The sequence below is a fragment of the Ixodes scapularis genome, unplaced genomic scaffold (assembly GCF_016920785.2).
Source record: "Ixodes scapularis isolate PalLabHiFi unplaced genomic scaffold, ASM1692078v2 PGA_scaffold7__128_contigs__length_106722199, whole genome shotgun sequence".
NCBI lineage: Eukaryota > Metazoa > Arthropoda > Arachnida > Ixodida > Ixodidae > Ixodes > Ixodes scapularis.
In genome coordinates, this window is record NW_024609882.1 from 4,967,008 (window position 1) to 4,983,177 (window position 16,170).

Here is a 16,170-nt window from a genome sequence, read left to right on the forward strand (position 1 = left end):
GTTTTAAGGCTGCATTAAAAGTCACCAACAACCGAAACCTGTGCAGCTGTTCAATAGGAATTACACGATGTTTTAAAGAGTTCCTTAGAAGGATGCAAAAAAAAAAAAGAAACATTTAAAACAATTCGAAAAGCCCTCTTTTGGGTTAGATAGTAGTCTTGTTAAGTTATGTTTCTTTGTTTGGCCCCAAACTAAATGACAATATGCATAGTGAGTGTAAACCAAAGAGCAGTATGAAAGTAATTTTTGCATTTGTTGGAAGGACATAACGGTTTTACAAAGGAGACCAATAGATCAACTAGCTTTTGTATGGACATGTTCAACGGGCTCATTTGATGCTAATGAATCAGTGAGATGTACACCCAGCGTTTTTACCGATTTTACCGCCTCTAGTGTTGATGAGCCTAAGGTTATTTGAAACGAATACGATATTTGTCTAATTCGATGTGGAAATAGCACACATTTATTCTTTTCAGAATTTATTTTTAGTTCATTTAATTTGGTCCACAAGTCAATGTTTGAAAGAACTTCTATAGTTTTCCGTTCTATGTTATCTGCTGAGCCACCTTTAATAAAAATGGTAGTATCATCGGCATAAGACACAAGGTTAGCGTGCGGTACGCAATTTTCAATGTCAGTTATGAAGATTCTAAACAAGAATTTCCCGAGCACACTACCCTGAGGTACACCACTTCTAATTTTTTAATGGTTGAAATATTGTTCTTATTATTAACGAGCTGCGTACGGTTCTTTAGGTATGCTTAAAATAGGTCTAGAGCAAAAGAAAATTGGGTTATGGGGATATTTAGACAGCGTGTAGTTGGTCAGCCATTAAAGTTGCGACGAGTCACACGCTGTAGAAAAGCAATTTAGCCAGTGCAGTACAACCGCTAGCCTGGGGTCTAACGTGCACCACGCAGTAGTGATACACGACCGCACGCCGGTATTTTTTTAGCTTTATGAACAAAATTTTTTGATTAATTAAACCGAACACTTTGAAGAAGTCAATATACCCATGATAAGTTCTTTATTCTCAAAACATTCTATAATTTGTTGCTTTTCTACTAACAGTGCTGATTCAATTTAGCGACGTTTTCGGAAACCGTGCTGACCATTAGAAATGATTTAAATTTTTTCTATGTAAATATAGTCTTTTATAAATGATTTTCTCAAGACATTCAGAAAAAAAATGGATAAAAGAGAAATGGGACTGTAGTTTTTAAACGCATTCTTGTCCCCACCTTTAAACAAACTTGATCGATTAACTTACCGATTAATTGATTAATTCTTTAAATGTTATTAAGTTTTTTAACCGGACAATCGGTTATATGTTGACAAACAAACAAAAATTAAAAATTTAGCGGTTTCACCACGCAGTCGTCGACGAATACACCTGTATGAAGGCAAACCCGGGACGTAGCCAAGGGGGAGGGGGGGGCAAGGGGCCCGCCCCCCCCCCCCCCCCCCCCCGAAAACTTTCATTTTGCTGGGGCCTCCTCTCCCCCCTTCCCCTCATACAGCATTTTGTCATGGGCGCCCCCCCCTTCCCCAAAACAAAATCCTGGCTACGTGCCTGAGGCAAACCATAGGATAAATTTTGATCTAAAGTAAACTATACGGGCGAGATTGTCACTCCAAACAAGTGGAGAGGGTTATACGTGTCCCAGCCCCTACGACGCCTTGGGAATGTCCATTTAGCGCAGCAGAAACCACGCAGAGACCAATGTGAACAATCAAAGGAATTCGCTACTGCCAGATAATATCAGCAAACCTCTTTGACTCTGCGGCTTCAGTAATAACTTGTGAGCGCTGGGTGCATTTTTACTGTTCACCACTACGCACCAAGGTTGATTTAAATTCCGAAATTGTACACTGCAACGTATATCCCGTATTCAGCGAAAGTAAAAGATGTAATATTGCTTTTTTTCTTTTTTAGCTATTGTGCGTGGAAATGAACGAAATCGATTCATGAATAACTAATCGGTTAAGGTGTGCCGATTAATCGGGTTAAACCTTTAAATCGACGCCCAGCCCTACTGTTAAGATTCCTGCGGATGGTCTGTTGTTTGATTTATTAGCACAATGAGCGAGGATTAACATAAGCAAGCTTCCGAGCAGTACATACATAAGGTGTCCACGATGAATTTGAGCGCCGTGAAACAAGCCAGCAAAGTCGGCGCCTGCACATAGAACGCTCAGCCTTTCAACGAATGAGAATTTAGGGGGGTGCATTTTACCTGATAAAATCTCAAGGCGTAGCTTAATTATTTCCTGCGAAAATGAGACCGACAGAATTTCCAAGGGCCACGACCGTCGTGTTCGCTAGACGACCGAGTTAGCTACAGTAGAAAGCCTGTATTACAGAGAGTGATCAACAACTGTTCGATCGCGGTCACGTGGTTTATGGGCCGCGTTTGCAATGCGAGTTGCGAGGAGGAGACGAACGCGTTGATCGTCTGTGAATGTCTCCGCCTTTTCGTCCGCTTGCCTCCTCCCCACGCGACAATGCAGCGCATGCGCACTTGCGACCAATCGACGCGGGAGTCGTCCGCCATTAAATTGCAAAACGCTCCCCATGCTTTGAGATGGACCCTCTCTACAATCTAGGCTCTGTGAGCTACGGTCGTAACTTGTGGCGCCACCTTACGACAGCACAGCGAGTAGGCCAAGCACTTTGTCGTCTGCTCGCTTCGCCTGTTAACATCCTTGACCTAACCGTTCATTGGGATAACTTTTAAATAACGTTGCCAGTGTGCACTAATATGCACTAACATGCGTGACGCAGCGGCTTCTCGTGTGGACAACTTTCTCGACTCACTCGCGCTGTCGCGCACGACTGAAGATTACTGGACTCATGTTCGCGGACTAATTCTCTTCATTTTTTATTATTATTTTGTATTGATCTATAAGCAACTATGACGGCAGACTTCCCTCTGTTTTTTTCACGAAATATACTACGTAAGAAGCATAATAATAAAACATTCGCGGAACAATCAGTAAAAAAAAAAGGCTCGAGGCAGAACAAGTTGAGTCAGAACAAAGTTTCAGGTGACCATAGCTCGAATAAAAAAAAGGCATAAAAGAAACAAGCATAATACTTCTATTTACGCCTCGTTCCTTGCATTTTATCTATTTTTTCCCCAAGGGAAAAAAAAAAAAAAGAAAACCCGGCGCCATGCATAAATCTTCAAAGAGCTCCGTTTCTTTTCCCGTACTCTTTTCCAGTTTAGAGAGTGTTCCCAGATTCTCCTAAATTATGCCCCGAACTTGAGCGGACGTTTAAGAGAACGAAGTAGAAGGAAAACCAAGAAATCTGAAACAAGAGTGCGAAATAAACATAATAACGTGACCTTCGAAAGGCGCACAGGGACGCGTGGGGTGGTCAAAAGTCGACCCAGCTGGTCACATTTCGCACAATTAAAAACACACGGGACACGGGAAAAGCAGTATTCACAGAAAAGAACCCACGAACCTTGCGGCCAAGAAGACAAAGATCGAGGTACTTTCAGCCAGGAAAAAGTAACAAAAGGAGGCGAAAAATTACCGCACGTTTCGCGTTCCTCGTGCACTTTTGCTTCGGGACAGAGAAATCGCACAGGCAATACGGGTGGCGCCATCCTGTGACAATACGTAACACTACGAACAAAACCCTCACTTTTGAACTGCACGCGCGCGTTGTTCTAATCGCGTCCTAAAACGTGGTCTCTTAATTTCTGTCTGATGCCGTCGCAGACGTGTAGTGAAACTGCAATATTCAGGAAGATGCTGAAAAAAAAAGTGTGGGCGTCTGTGTAAAAAAAAAAGGGGGGAGGGGGGGGGGGGGGGTGTGCTACTTTCCAGAAGAAGCGTTATGAAGGGAGCATTCGTTTCCAAAGAGGACATGTATAATTGTCGACTACAACAAATCACACCCGGCACCAGGAACGTTTCTTCAACCGCTAAGCAAAAATGAATGCATGGTTCGCTAGCCAGCCACTGCCCGTTATACGGATACGGTTCGAAATTCGTTCTAGAACTATGATCGAAACAGGGTCACGGGGTACATCTATATGTCAAAAAACTATCAAGCTGTATGTACGTACAAAGCTTCTAATTGGCATCAAGCTGTTTTTTGTTGTTGTTTTTTTTACGTAAAACAATATATATATATTTTTTTTTTTTGGGGGGGGGGGGGGGGGGGGGGACACAGGGGAAGGGGTTCATTCGGTTCAGCATCGATGTTGAACCGAAAGCTGGATTCCACAAAGCACGGCGGCAAAGCGTGCAACAGGATGCTACAAACTCCAAAACATCACTCATACAGCGATATTTATTTTCGCTTATTTTTTCGAAAAAAGCAGGCGCATTTGACAGATATGTTTACGTCTTGTTTTTCCGAGAAGGAGAGGGGACGGCCTCGCGTCTTCTCCGCTTCGCTGCCTTGAGGGGCGAAGCGAAAAGAGGAGGAAACGAGATATCTTGACGTCACGCGCCTTGTCGGCCTCGTTCAACGTCGACCTCTTTTTCCAAAAATACGGCCGTCCATTCGAGATATCGCCTTGCGAGTAGTTTTGTAGGGATTGTAGCGTCCCGCCTACATCTCCTGCATTGTTTTCTGAAATCAGAATTTCGGTTCACCATCCCTTTAAGGGACGATTAGCGCGGTTCAAGCTAGTCACGGCGTCTGTCCAGCCGCCATCCGAATCCAGTCCAGCTGCGTGGAGACTCGTGAGAATACCGACGGGTTGTGAGGGGCCCCGCAGTGAACAATCCACGAACTGATTCCTGCGAGGACGTAGCGGCCGTCCGAGCGAGGACACTGAAGAGGACCCCCGGAGTCACCCTGAAAAACAAAAACCATTTAAATGCTGCGCAAAATACAAGGCTGGGTGTCTTAAAACTCGAGAACGCTTTTAGGGCTTAATGATTTATTTATTCCGTCACATAGCCCAGTCATTATCATTCATTTTCGTCGTTATTGACTGGTTCCTCGCACAGCGTCGAGACGGCCTGCTAGCGTTGCCTGCGCCACGCGGTGTCGCCGAGACGGACGCCTTTGCCGACTTGCGACGACTTTCGTCGCGCTTCGGCGTGTTTGCCGCTTATAGCGGGTCGGGGACCCACTAATGATGACATCATGCGCGGGCCTTGTCTTCTAGGCGGTATTGGTTCGACCCCTTACCCTGCAGATAGCTTTTCCGCCTTCCTCGGGTCCCGCGCAGATCATGGTGTTCCTGTCGACAGGGAGGACACTCTTGTAGTCCTCCTGACATTCGTCAAAAGGGACAATGGCCAAGTCCACTTTGAGCAGCTCAGGGTTTGCCGCTGTGCCTCCGTCGGGTCCTGTTCACGGATAGACCCGAGTTGAAATGAAACGGACCTCGAAAAGACTTTCAGGTCATTGGCAATTATTCCTCGAGCCACGCTAACACTGCAAATACTGTATACAAGACGGAGTCTGCAGACACCTTTTCCTTCCACTGTCCTACCACAATGTTCATAACACGAACTGCCTGCTGACATGTCCGCTGCACACGTATGCGCGAAGAAAAAGACATGTGCTTCTAAGATGCCTGAGGCGAGACCGCAGACGATTTTATTATCTCGCCTGCAACGAACGCCGCGTCCTTTTGTATGGTGTAGGTGCATTGGGACTGCGACTTTATGTCGCACCACTTGAGTTTCGTAATGCCCGACACATATATATATCACCTCTTGCTGACACGGGCAATTACCGTTTCTGGTCGCTCCGAAAATGCGAGTCCATCTTTTGCTCGTTGATTGGGAGCGGGTCCCATGGAGCGGAATTTGGCCTCCCTCGTGGATTTTGGAAAACGCCCCGGATGTACCAGTGGAATTCACCGTGCCTTTCGCCGACCGACGATAATGGTGATGATAATAATAAAACGCTCCGCATCTACCAGTGGAATTCACCGTACGTTCTGCCCACAGACAATAATGGTGGTGATAATAATTCGCGGATATTTCTTTGTATTGTTTGGTTTGGTGACGGTGGCCACCAAACGCCCCGCAGTAACAGTTTTTACCGCGCGAATGTAGCGGGCTGAGGGGTGCAGCCAGTGCAAGAAAAATCTCGGAGGCCATGCCTTAAATAGCGGACGGCACCGGAGGTAGAGAGGTCAGGTTTTTCATTTTTAAATTTTTGTCCGGTAAGTTTGTTCAGTGACATTTTTACACCCTTAAAGGGGCACTCAAGTGAATTTTGAGATTGTCTATTTATTGTCATAACTCAATCTACGGGCTCTAAACTTCCTAAAAAACCCGAAATCACATTCAATCAAAGATCGTACCTCGCCCCACTTTATGCTCCGCAGAGCAGAACACCAGGGGGCGCCACCGGACGGGAAGACAGCAGGGAAGGGCACGCGACAGCCAATCACAAGCGATGGCTTCCCGGCGGGCTGCTTTTTAGAAGGCGCGTATATTCGAAAATTCGCTCCGCCAGGAAGCCGTCACCTGTGATTGACTGTCGCGCGCCCTCCCCTGCCGCCTTTCCGTCTGGTGGCACCCCCTGGTGTTCTGCGCTGTGGCGCAGAACGGGGGACGTGGCACGATCTTTGATTAGATTTTTGATAGGGAAATCGGCCGCCCCTGAATCTGATTTGGGTTTTTTTAGGATTCTTAGAGCTCATAGATTGAGTTATGACGGTAAATAGACGATCTAGGAATTCAATAAGTGCCCCTTTAATGGGCGTTCTTCGGCCACGTCTGTGTAAAATCTGACTCGATACCGTCAGAAATTGATTTATGAGGTTTTCTCAAACAGCCATCGATTCCCCTGACTCATCCTGTACGTGATGTTGGTATAGCAGGCCATGGATTGCGAGAGAGGTATTCATGTTATTCAAGTAAATGTAATTCAGAAGAAATTGTATTTTCATATATACAGAAGTTAACCTGTATGAGATTTTGCTTTATCTATAGGTCTCTAAGCTTTTTAAAAAACAGTTCTTTCGAGGTCATTCATTGCTGATGAAAACTACATTCAATGTACATAAATGTACAATGAAATGTACACTAACCACATGAACCTTGTACTAGGAGATTACTTTATTGAAGTACCTGAATGGTGTCTTCATGAAAGATATTACATAAGAAGAAAAAAACTCAAGAGGAAAAACAAACGTTTCGAGAGGAAACAAGACTAAAAACAACGCTAGAATTGCCAAACCAAAAGCATAAAACAATAAATGCTCTGCCATATCAGTCGCAGCAAAACCCCAGAACCAATCACTAATCTATCAAATCAATCGAAACCGCCAAATAATAAACCAGAACCGATTGAAAGAAAATCATATTAGTCCTAAATGAGTAGAAATAAGAACCCAAAAACGTCCGGGGTAAGATTCGATGACAAAGAGATGAAGGACTTTATTCACTTACTGTCCTTTGTAAACCCCCAGCCGCTAGCGGTGCACGTCTGTCCATCAAAGCTCTGATTTAGCGTTGGTAGGCAGACCGGCATCAGATGTTTCTCTTTGCCAGCGAAGTCAAGCGACCTGCTCAGCTTCAGTATGGCGTAGTCGTAGACCAAAGACGACGCGTTATACTGTGGATGGACAGTCAGCTACCATGGAAGAAAAAAAATGTTACGTCTTGAATACTTGAAAAAAAAAAACATGAAACATATGTGCTCTGGCTTTTTACATTCTTCAATGTCATGAGCGCGCCAGATCACTGCAGTGAAGTAATTGAACAAATTTATATTTACAAATTAAATATTTTTGTTAATTTTTATCGAAGCAGGGTTTAATCTAGCAATCAATCAATTCATGTTTATTGTATCATCCAACAACTGGCAGGCCTATGAGGGGTGCAGTACATAAGGTGAAAGACAACAAAAATGACTAGCCTGTAATAATTTGTGATGCTCTCCTCATGAAAACTTTAGAATGACTAATAAATTTCATGTCAAAAGTATCTAATATTCAAAATTAATTTACTGTGTTATCTTTGAACCAGTAAGTTATTTTTTTTTAAGACGTCTGATCGTTACAGTCACAACGAGCATGAATAACTATTGTTGTGGGAGTATGGATTTTAATTGGGATACCAGACGGTGAGTACTTTACTCAATTGACCAGCTTCATAATGCAGGCATGTTTACAAGACCCCTTTCTTGAATAAGTTCCTCTTAAACCTCCCAACGATTGCGATGATATGTAACGATGGTTGACACTGTTCGACCAGAATTTTATAGCGGTTACTCAAATTACATTGCATAACATTTAAAGTTTATGATTTTTTAAAAAAAACACCAGCAGCAGCGTTGGTAGAAAGTTTTGCTAATGTCTTGAAAGGTTTAACATTGCTTTCTAACTAGTGTGGTAATTAATCTGTGTGGGCGATGCCCAAACATTTAGGCTGGGCATATTATCGATCTCAGAAACGCTCGGTAGACGGAGCGTGACCATGAAAAGGTGCAGTTTCAGTTCGAACTTTATTTGGCACATGTATTGGTTTCCCTAGGTCAGATGATTGCTCATGTGGCAAAGCCTTAACTTAAGGGAGAATGCTTCCGGCGTTCAACGAAATTTGTACTTACTGTTCGAACGGATATAACTTCTTGTGTAGGATCTTGGACATTAAGATTTACTTCACCAACGACAGCAAAGTAGTTCTTGGCTGTTGTTCCCTCGCTGAAAAAAATGAAGTAAAACTAATTTGTTATTTGAGCGCTTCTGAAGAAAGATTTCTTCCCGTCCAGGGAGAAACCCCAAGAACTCCGCTCGTTCGACAAAGTTTATGCAACTCAACCTTTTCTTTTTTTTCTTTTAGTTAAGGTTTTTCCTAAGATAGCTGTAGCTCAAATAAAAATAGGACACATCTCCCCCAATCAGAGCCATTGTCTACCATGTGAATCAATATTCATTTCAAATTTTACCAGATTTATTTACAACAACAAACTCCCACCGTACAGCGTGCACTATCACTTCAATGTAGACATTTTCGTCCTTTGAAGCCTCGGTTTAAAAAAAAAAAATTAAGTATACTTCTTGCGTTTCATTGGCAGATAAATTATTGTAACAGCAAACTACGTTAAAGTTTTTTTTCAGGGACATGGTGCTTCTCAGGGTCTACTAATCATCAGCAAAATATGTAGGGCAGACTTGTTTCCACGCCCCTAAGAATTGGTGATTACGGTCTTGTAAAACGAATAGGACTGCATCACACGTTTTTGGAAAAGTATTCAGCACAATTTACCGTTCTCTAAGCACCACTAGGCACGTTTCTAAATTCCACCCGTAACACGTTTTTTCATCATGAGTGCATTTCTATTTAAGCGCTAATCCTGGGTACCTTCTTTATGAGGTTACAAAATTGCCGTTTAAGAACTGAAAATGTTTGTAAAACTAACACGTTCTGCTTTTTCAAAAAAGAAAGTTGCAGGTATTTTTTGTGTGTGTTCGTGTGTGCCTGTGTGTTTGTTTAAGTAGAAGAGTTTTTTGTTTTTCTTTTTTTTTTGTCAAAACTTTTTATATCTAAAATTGTACTAAGTAAAAAAAAGAAAATGATCATTGTTCTGATTGACATTTGCCCAATGATTCTACAGCCATAAATTCCGCTGTCTACAACAATCACAGCGATGCGGTGACACAGCAGAGCGATTGTTGTAGTACAATGTCCAGCATAAAAGATCACAAGCAAACAGGCCCTCAAAACAAACAAACAAAAAACTCGACAGATAGGCAAGCTTCTGCCTGTGAATTTCACACTCTAAACCGAACTATTATTTAGACTTATTCAAATTTTGATTTTCCACTTTTCAAATCTCGGAGTCGGCACCATAGGCAAATTTCCACTGTCGGATAAAAATTATATTCCTTACCAGAAATGTTTAACGATTTCCTGCAACCATTTCTATAAAAGAATATGCATATAGAGCCCATAAATAGTTTGTCTCAGTCTTCCTCCAAGGAGGCATAATAGGCCCTTATCAAACGTCATCGACATCGCCTGTCCGCCATTGCTTCGTCACCTACTCTGAGCATGTATACTCAACACGAGAGCGGCGTCAGTGTTAGGGGAGAACTGAGATCCAACCACGTGTTTTGTTCCCAAAAAATGGCGATCATCAATGTTGCTCAATGAACTTTTGAAAAGGGTCTATTACGTTTCTAAAGTATGGAATGCTTTTTAACGCTAACCCCCATCCCGAAATTCCGTGCGTCCCTCCTTCCGTCCGTCCGTCCGTTCACTTCCCCGCTAAATTTAGCGAGAAAATGATATCACGATACCTATAGACGAATTCAGTTTCTCAGCTGAATTTAGCGCGAAAATTGATGTCACGGGACATACAGACGAATTCAGTTTCCCAGCTAAATTTAGCGAAAATATTTACGTCACGTGACCAGTACACCAATTCAATTAGGTCACGCCACGTGACCTAATTGGTCACGTGACCTATATACACATTGCGCAAATTGACGGCACTTGACCTATGCGTTAACTGAGTTTCCCCCGCTAAATTTAGCGGGAAAATTCACGTCTTGTGGACAAGACATCAATTCATTTTCCCCACTAAATTTAACGGGAAATTGACGTCACGTTATCTTTATACCGATTCAGTTACCCGCTAAAGTTAGCGGGAATATTCATCTATTGTGAACTAAACACTAATCCAGGTTGCCCGCTAAATTTAGCTGAGGAAATCGACTTCGCGTGACCTGATGTAATGTGACCTATGCAACCATTTACTTTCCCCGCTAAATATAGCGGGGAATATATCCATCACGTGGCACCCCCATTCCCTTACCGATTCTCCATAATTCATTTCATGCGCATTATAGGACTTTAAAGGTAAAGTTCGCTGCCGATTTTCTTAACAACGTTTTCTTCAGAATGTACAGTTGCCGGCTTAGTTCTTCCCTATAATCACTGTCAGGATGAAAACTGCGAGGAGCAGTCGGTTGTCCCGCCTCCAGCGCGAGCTTCCTACCTTCGACAATGCTCCCGGGGCCCGTGAGCCTCGAGCGCCTACACGCGGACAAAGCACGACGGAAGGCAAGAAGCGCGTGCTGGAGGCCGGGCGTTCCAAAGCGTAGCCGTGCCGTTCTCACCTTGGCAGTGACTATACTTCGCACACACTTAAGCTGAGACTAGAAACTCCACCTTGAGCGCGAGCTCGCTGGCTTCCGCGGTGCTCTGGTTGCCCGTGCCTCCGCGTTCACACTTGCATTGTGGAAGGCTCGCGCTGGAGGCGGAGCTTCTAGTCTCAGCCTAAGGGTGAATGGAGTATATCGGCGACGTCTGCGATCGAAAGCGTCACTGTGATCGATCTTGCAAGATTGGATAAAAGCTCACTATGACGGCGTGAGTATGATTAATTGATTATTAGACATGCTGATGGTATTCATGGAGAGTGACGAATTCTAATTTTGTTATCGGATATAAGAGGAATGTGAGACTGTCAACTTTGACGTTGTTTGTCTAAGAACACGAAAACTCCAAGCTTCCATCCTGCCTTTTACACCATGACGATCTTTCTGAGATATTCCGTGGAATAAATGTTTTCCATGAAATATCAAAATACTAGTTGATTTGCGTTTTATGATACATAGGCAATTACAGTTCGCACGAACATTACGATATTTTATCAAGAAAAGCAAAAATGTATAATTTTGTTGACGTGGTTCATAGGATTCAATGCAAAACAAAATTGTAGAGCCGTGAAGTAAAAACTATACACGTCCAATAGTTTAATTACTGCTCATTCATATTTCATGACTGTCATCAAAAATATTCTTTGGGAACATTGCGATGTTGTTTGATCGGTTTAAATGTTTATTTTAGTGCATGCGCCGAGGCGTTGATGTCCAAGAAAGTTGGGGATTACACTGTCCAAATTGTCACTGTGGCCATTGATAATCCTGGTCGTGACGTCACGGATAGAAACCATAAGAGGAAACCACCGAAACTTCTCATCGCCAATAGCAAATATAAGCAATTGTGAATTAACTAGTACTTAAACGTAAACCTTTTGGTGGACATCCACCTGGTTAGAAATGACAATGAATGAAAGGAAAACTCTAACCAAAAATTGACCGCATCTCCACGTGGTGAATGATGTTGATTGGGGCGAAGCTCTGGTGGTGCATGTCTGCGTAGACGCTGAGCCGCACCATACCGAGCCTTTCGTTCGTTTTCATTCATGTCAGAAAGAGAATGTGTGCTATGGAACCTGGTTCTATACGCATTTGAGCATTTGACTGCAGCGCCCTGTCGTCTATAAACATTGAGCCAATGTATGCAGTCAGAGTCTTGGGAGCAAGGAAATCAAAGGAAGTGTTGCTGAGCCCCAATGTATGCAAAGTTTAACGCGATTATATACGCATTTGACCACAGCGACCTCGCCAGTTTCTTTCCGTGCCAAGAATAGAGCAGTTGTTGAATCCAATCGTGTGACCCTCTTTTGGGGCGTGTTCTGCCAGCGCACTACCCTGCACGTTATTCTTTTTGACGTCATACTGATGCTGGCGTAGACGTTCCGGGATGTTTTTAGTTTCCCCAACGTAGAAGGCGGCGCAGTCACCACAGGGGATCCTGTAGACGAGTTCCTGAGCCTTTTCTTTGCTCATCTACAGCGTGTGACTCGTCGCAACTTTAATAGCTAACCAACTACACCATTTTTTTTTTTTTTTAGCACGGAAACAGACTGACGAAGACGCCTTTTATTAGAGTCCTGGTACATTCAGAACACCGAAAATAACGTCAACCGGTTAGCTGGGACACTGCCAAGCGCCTACGTGTCCGGTTTGCGGTGCGTCACGCGAGGCGCCACGAACCACAAAGCACGTGCAGATACAAGGGCCGCTTTAAAGAAGCCAACAACACCGGGAAATTTGCAAGACGAGGACAAGGACAAAAACAGTCACCCGTGATCAAGGGGCCGAAACTGGCCTTGAAACGTCGGGCGCCGTATCAATTTTTTGGTTAGAGTTTTCCTTTCATTCATAATTGGTACTTATACGGCTGGCTTGTTTCGTTCTATCTTAAGCCGGGGTCATACTACTCATACATAATATAAAAGACAGTCTGCAACCCCGAATCACCGCAATATCCGTGGTTCGAATATGCGCGTGCCAAGTTTTCTCCTCGAACTCATTGCCATGCGGCATTCGAAGCGGGGATCTCTTGGTAACTCGCGTTCGAATCTGTATGCAGACTGTCTTTTGTATGATGTACAAGCAGTCTGACCCCGGCTTTAAGGTAGTAAGGTATCAAAAGAAGAACAAAAAAGTGTGCCGACATGCCGATACAGAATAGTATGAAGCTTCGCCGAATCTGTTCGCTGACGATTGAAACGACTCATGTTGTTTCACTTACAAGGTGACACAGTGCGCTGCCGTCATCACGTGTTGCTCGTTGATGATGGAACCGCCGCAGAGGTGTTGCCTGTTCCGACCGCCGTCATTCGAGAACTGAAGCGAGATCTGCCAGGGAAATTCCAGTGGCAGCGCTTGTTCTCCACCCACGATCTGTGGACTCGCGCCTTGGGCCCGACTGCTATTTGTGCCACGGAGACCGCACGTTTCTAGTAAAAAGAACACCGGGCTCATTAGTAAAACGAACAAAGAAGCACTCAATATTCATCTTTAATGGCGCGTTTACACTTGCGGACTTGCACTTGCAATGGCGCGTTTACACTTGCGCAGTCGGGAAGTGGATTTTGGAGCCGGGTGGTGAAATCGACTCGTCGCTGGCGGGAAATCTGGATCAGTCCGGGACCTATATTCAGATTTTCCGCTAGCGACGAGTCAATTTTGACACCCGGCTCCAAAATCCACTTTCCGCCCGCCCAGATCTGCCCGCGAATTCGCAAGTGTAAACGCGCCATAAGGCCCGTTCGCCCGTATACACTACAGCGCAACTTCAGCGCTATTCGTCAGCGCTGTGGAAAAAAAAAAGCGCTGATCTTGCTGCTGAAGAGCTGACTTCGAGCTATATCAGTGATACAGCTCTAATGTAGCGGTGATATAGCGCTGAATCAGAGCTGAGTTGAAGTCAGTGCTTCATCAGCACTGCATATATTGATGACTTATAGCGAGTTCGTTTCACGGCACTCGTGCCCACGCGTGCCCACTCCCAGCGTGGAGCGGGTTCGTTTCGGCCAGCACTCCACGAGTGGCTGCATTCTCCGAGTTCGTTTCGGCGCCGGCACTCCACGCGTGCATGCATCACTCGCTGCACCGAGAAAATCGAGCGTGCGTTGAAATGCAAACCCGTCATGCCTCACTTAGGCGATGAACAAGAGCAGAAGACTGGTGTTCGTCTGCATTAGAGTTCCTGTATAGGCTACCTACAGGAGCCATAGTTGAGCGTCAGTTTTCCACGTGCCGCCCCGCCGCCATTCGCCGAGATCCGATCAGGTGAGGAGAAGGATCAAATGTAGTGCAGGAAAGTAGACGTTGCACGCTCCCGGGCGGGCGTTCCCCTGCTTTTGAGCGTGCCGCGCGCCTCGAACGCGCGGCGCCGCTATTCGTCGAATTCAGTCACGTAAGGAGCAGGATCAACATGCCGTGCAGGAAAGACGGCGCTACGGAGATGAACGCGCAACTCTGGCTCCCGAAGGGAGCCTATACAGGAACTCTAGTCTGCACGTCAGCCCTCAAGTACTTGCAATTGGCCGTCACGCAACTACTTGATGCTCACGCGAGTCTGCATCTTTTATAAGTGAACGTAATCAGGTTCACGTAACATTTATGGATTTCTCAAAGACGTTTGACCATGTGCTTCGTGAGAACTCGCTTAAAAGGCTAGTATGATGCGATTCCATAGAGTTTAATGAGGGTTTGTGGCTTTGTTGATATCATGTTCGCTCTCTACCTTTAGTATTTTAATCAAGAGCACCACAAGGATGACTGTTGGGGCCACTACCGTTTTCAGTATGTAAACAACTCAACAACAAATGAGCTCCCCCCCCCCCCCCCTTTTTTTCGCAAGTTAAGCGTTTTTTATATGTATATGTATGATTTTTTTACAGCGCAGCTCTTAGGTGCCCGTTTACGGCTTGAGCGGCGTCGGCATCCCCGTCACTATCGGCTTAACCGCGCGGTGCATTATGGGAAACGTCTCATAATGCAACGCGCGAGACCGTCGTGACGTAATTCGTGACGTCACGAGGGTCACCGGTGACGTCACGAGGGCGACGTCTCGGCATGGCGCCGAAACGTTACCGTGCCGAACCGTCCCTGCGGTCCATCATGGGACGTTTCCCATAATGCACCTCGCGGGAGGGAAGAGGAGGAGAAAGGAGAAGGATGGATGAGAAGGAAGGGAGGAAGACGAGGGGATTCCCATAATGCACCGCGCACTAAATTTAGCGGAAATTTTTCACCGCTAGATTTAGCAGAAAAAATTCCCCGCTTATTTTAGCGCAAAAGGTTCTCCTTAGTGGAAGAAATTCCCCGCTAAAGTTAGCGAGAAAATTTCCCAGCTAAATTTGGCCTAGAAAATTTCCCGCTAAATGGAAGGTGAGCAGGAGAAGAGGAGAGGAGGGTACAGATGAGGAGGGGCATAACATCCTTTCCGTTCCTTCCCCTCCTCCTCCTCAAGCGCTGCGCTCTAAATCGGCGTTACAGGGGATTGTAAACGTCTTTCATTTTTTATAGAGTGACTATAGTTGAGATTGAGGAAGTGCTAAATCCGTCTCAATGCCAAATTTGTTCGTGGTGTAATCGGGATAAGAATATCAATATAAAAAAAAAGTGAAAGCCGTTTACAATTTCCTGTAACGCCGAATTGGAGCGCAGCTCTTGAGGAGGAGGAGTGGAGGGTATATTCCTCCTCCTCCCTCGTGATCATGCCTGCTAGTCCTCCTCCCCTCCTGCTCCCCCTCCCTCTCCTTTACCCCTCCCCCGAGGTCACGTGACCCCCCGGACCATACTAGACAATGAGGGGAGGAGGAGGAGGGGGAGGAGAAGGAGGGCAGAGGTCCGGGGGGTCACGTGACCTCGAGGGGACGGGATCACATGACCTTGGGCGGGCCGTCACGTGACCGGCGGGGGGAGGGGAGTCACCCCCCGGGGTCACGTGACCTGGGCGGGGGAAGAGGGGGGAGGAGGAGGAGCGGGGGGGAGGAGGAGGGGGAGGGTCGACGCCGACGCCGCCGACGCCGACGCCGCACAGGGTGGAAACGGGTCATGTGACCCCCTCCCCCCGAGGTCACGT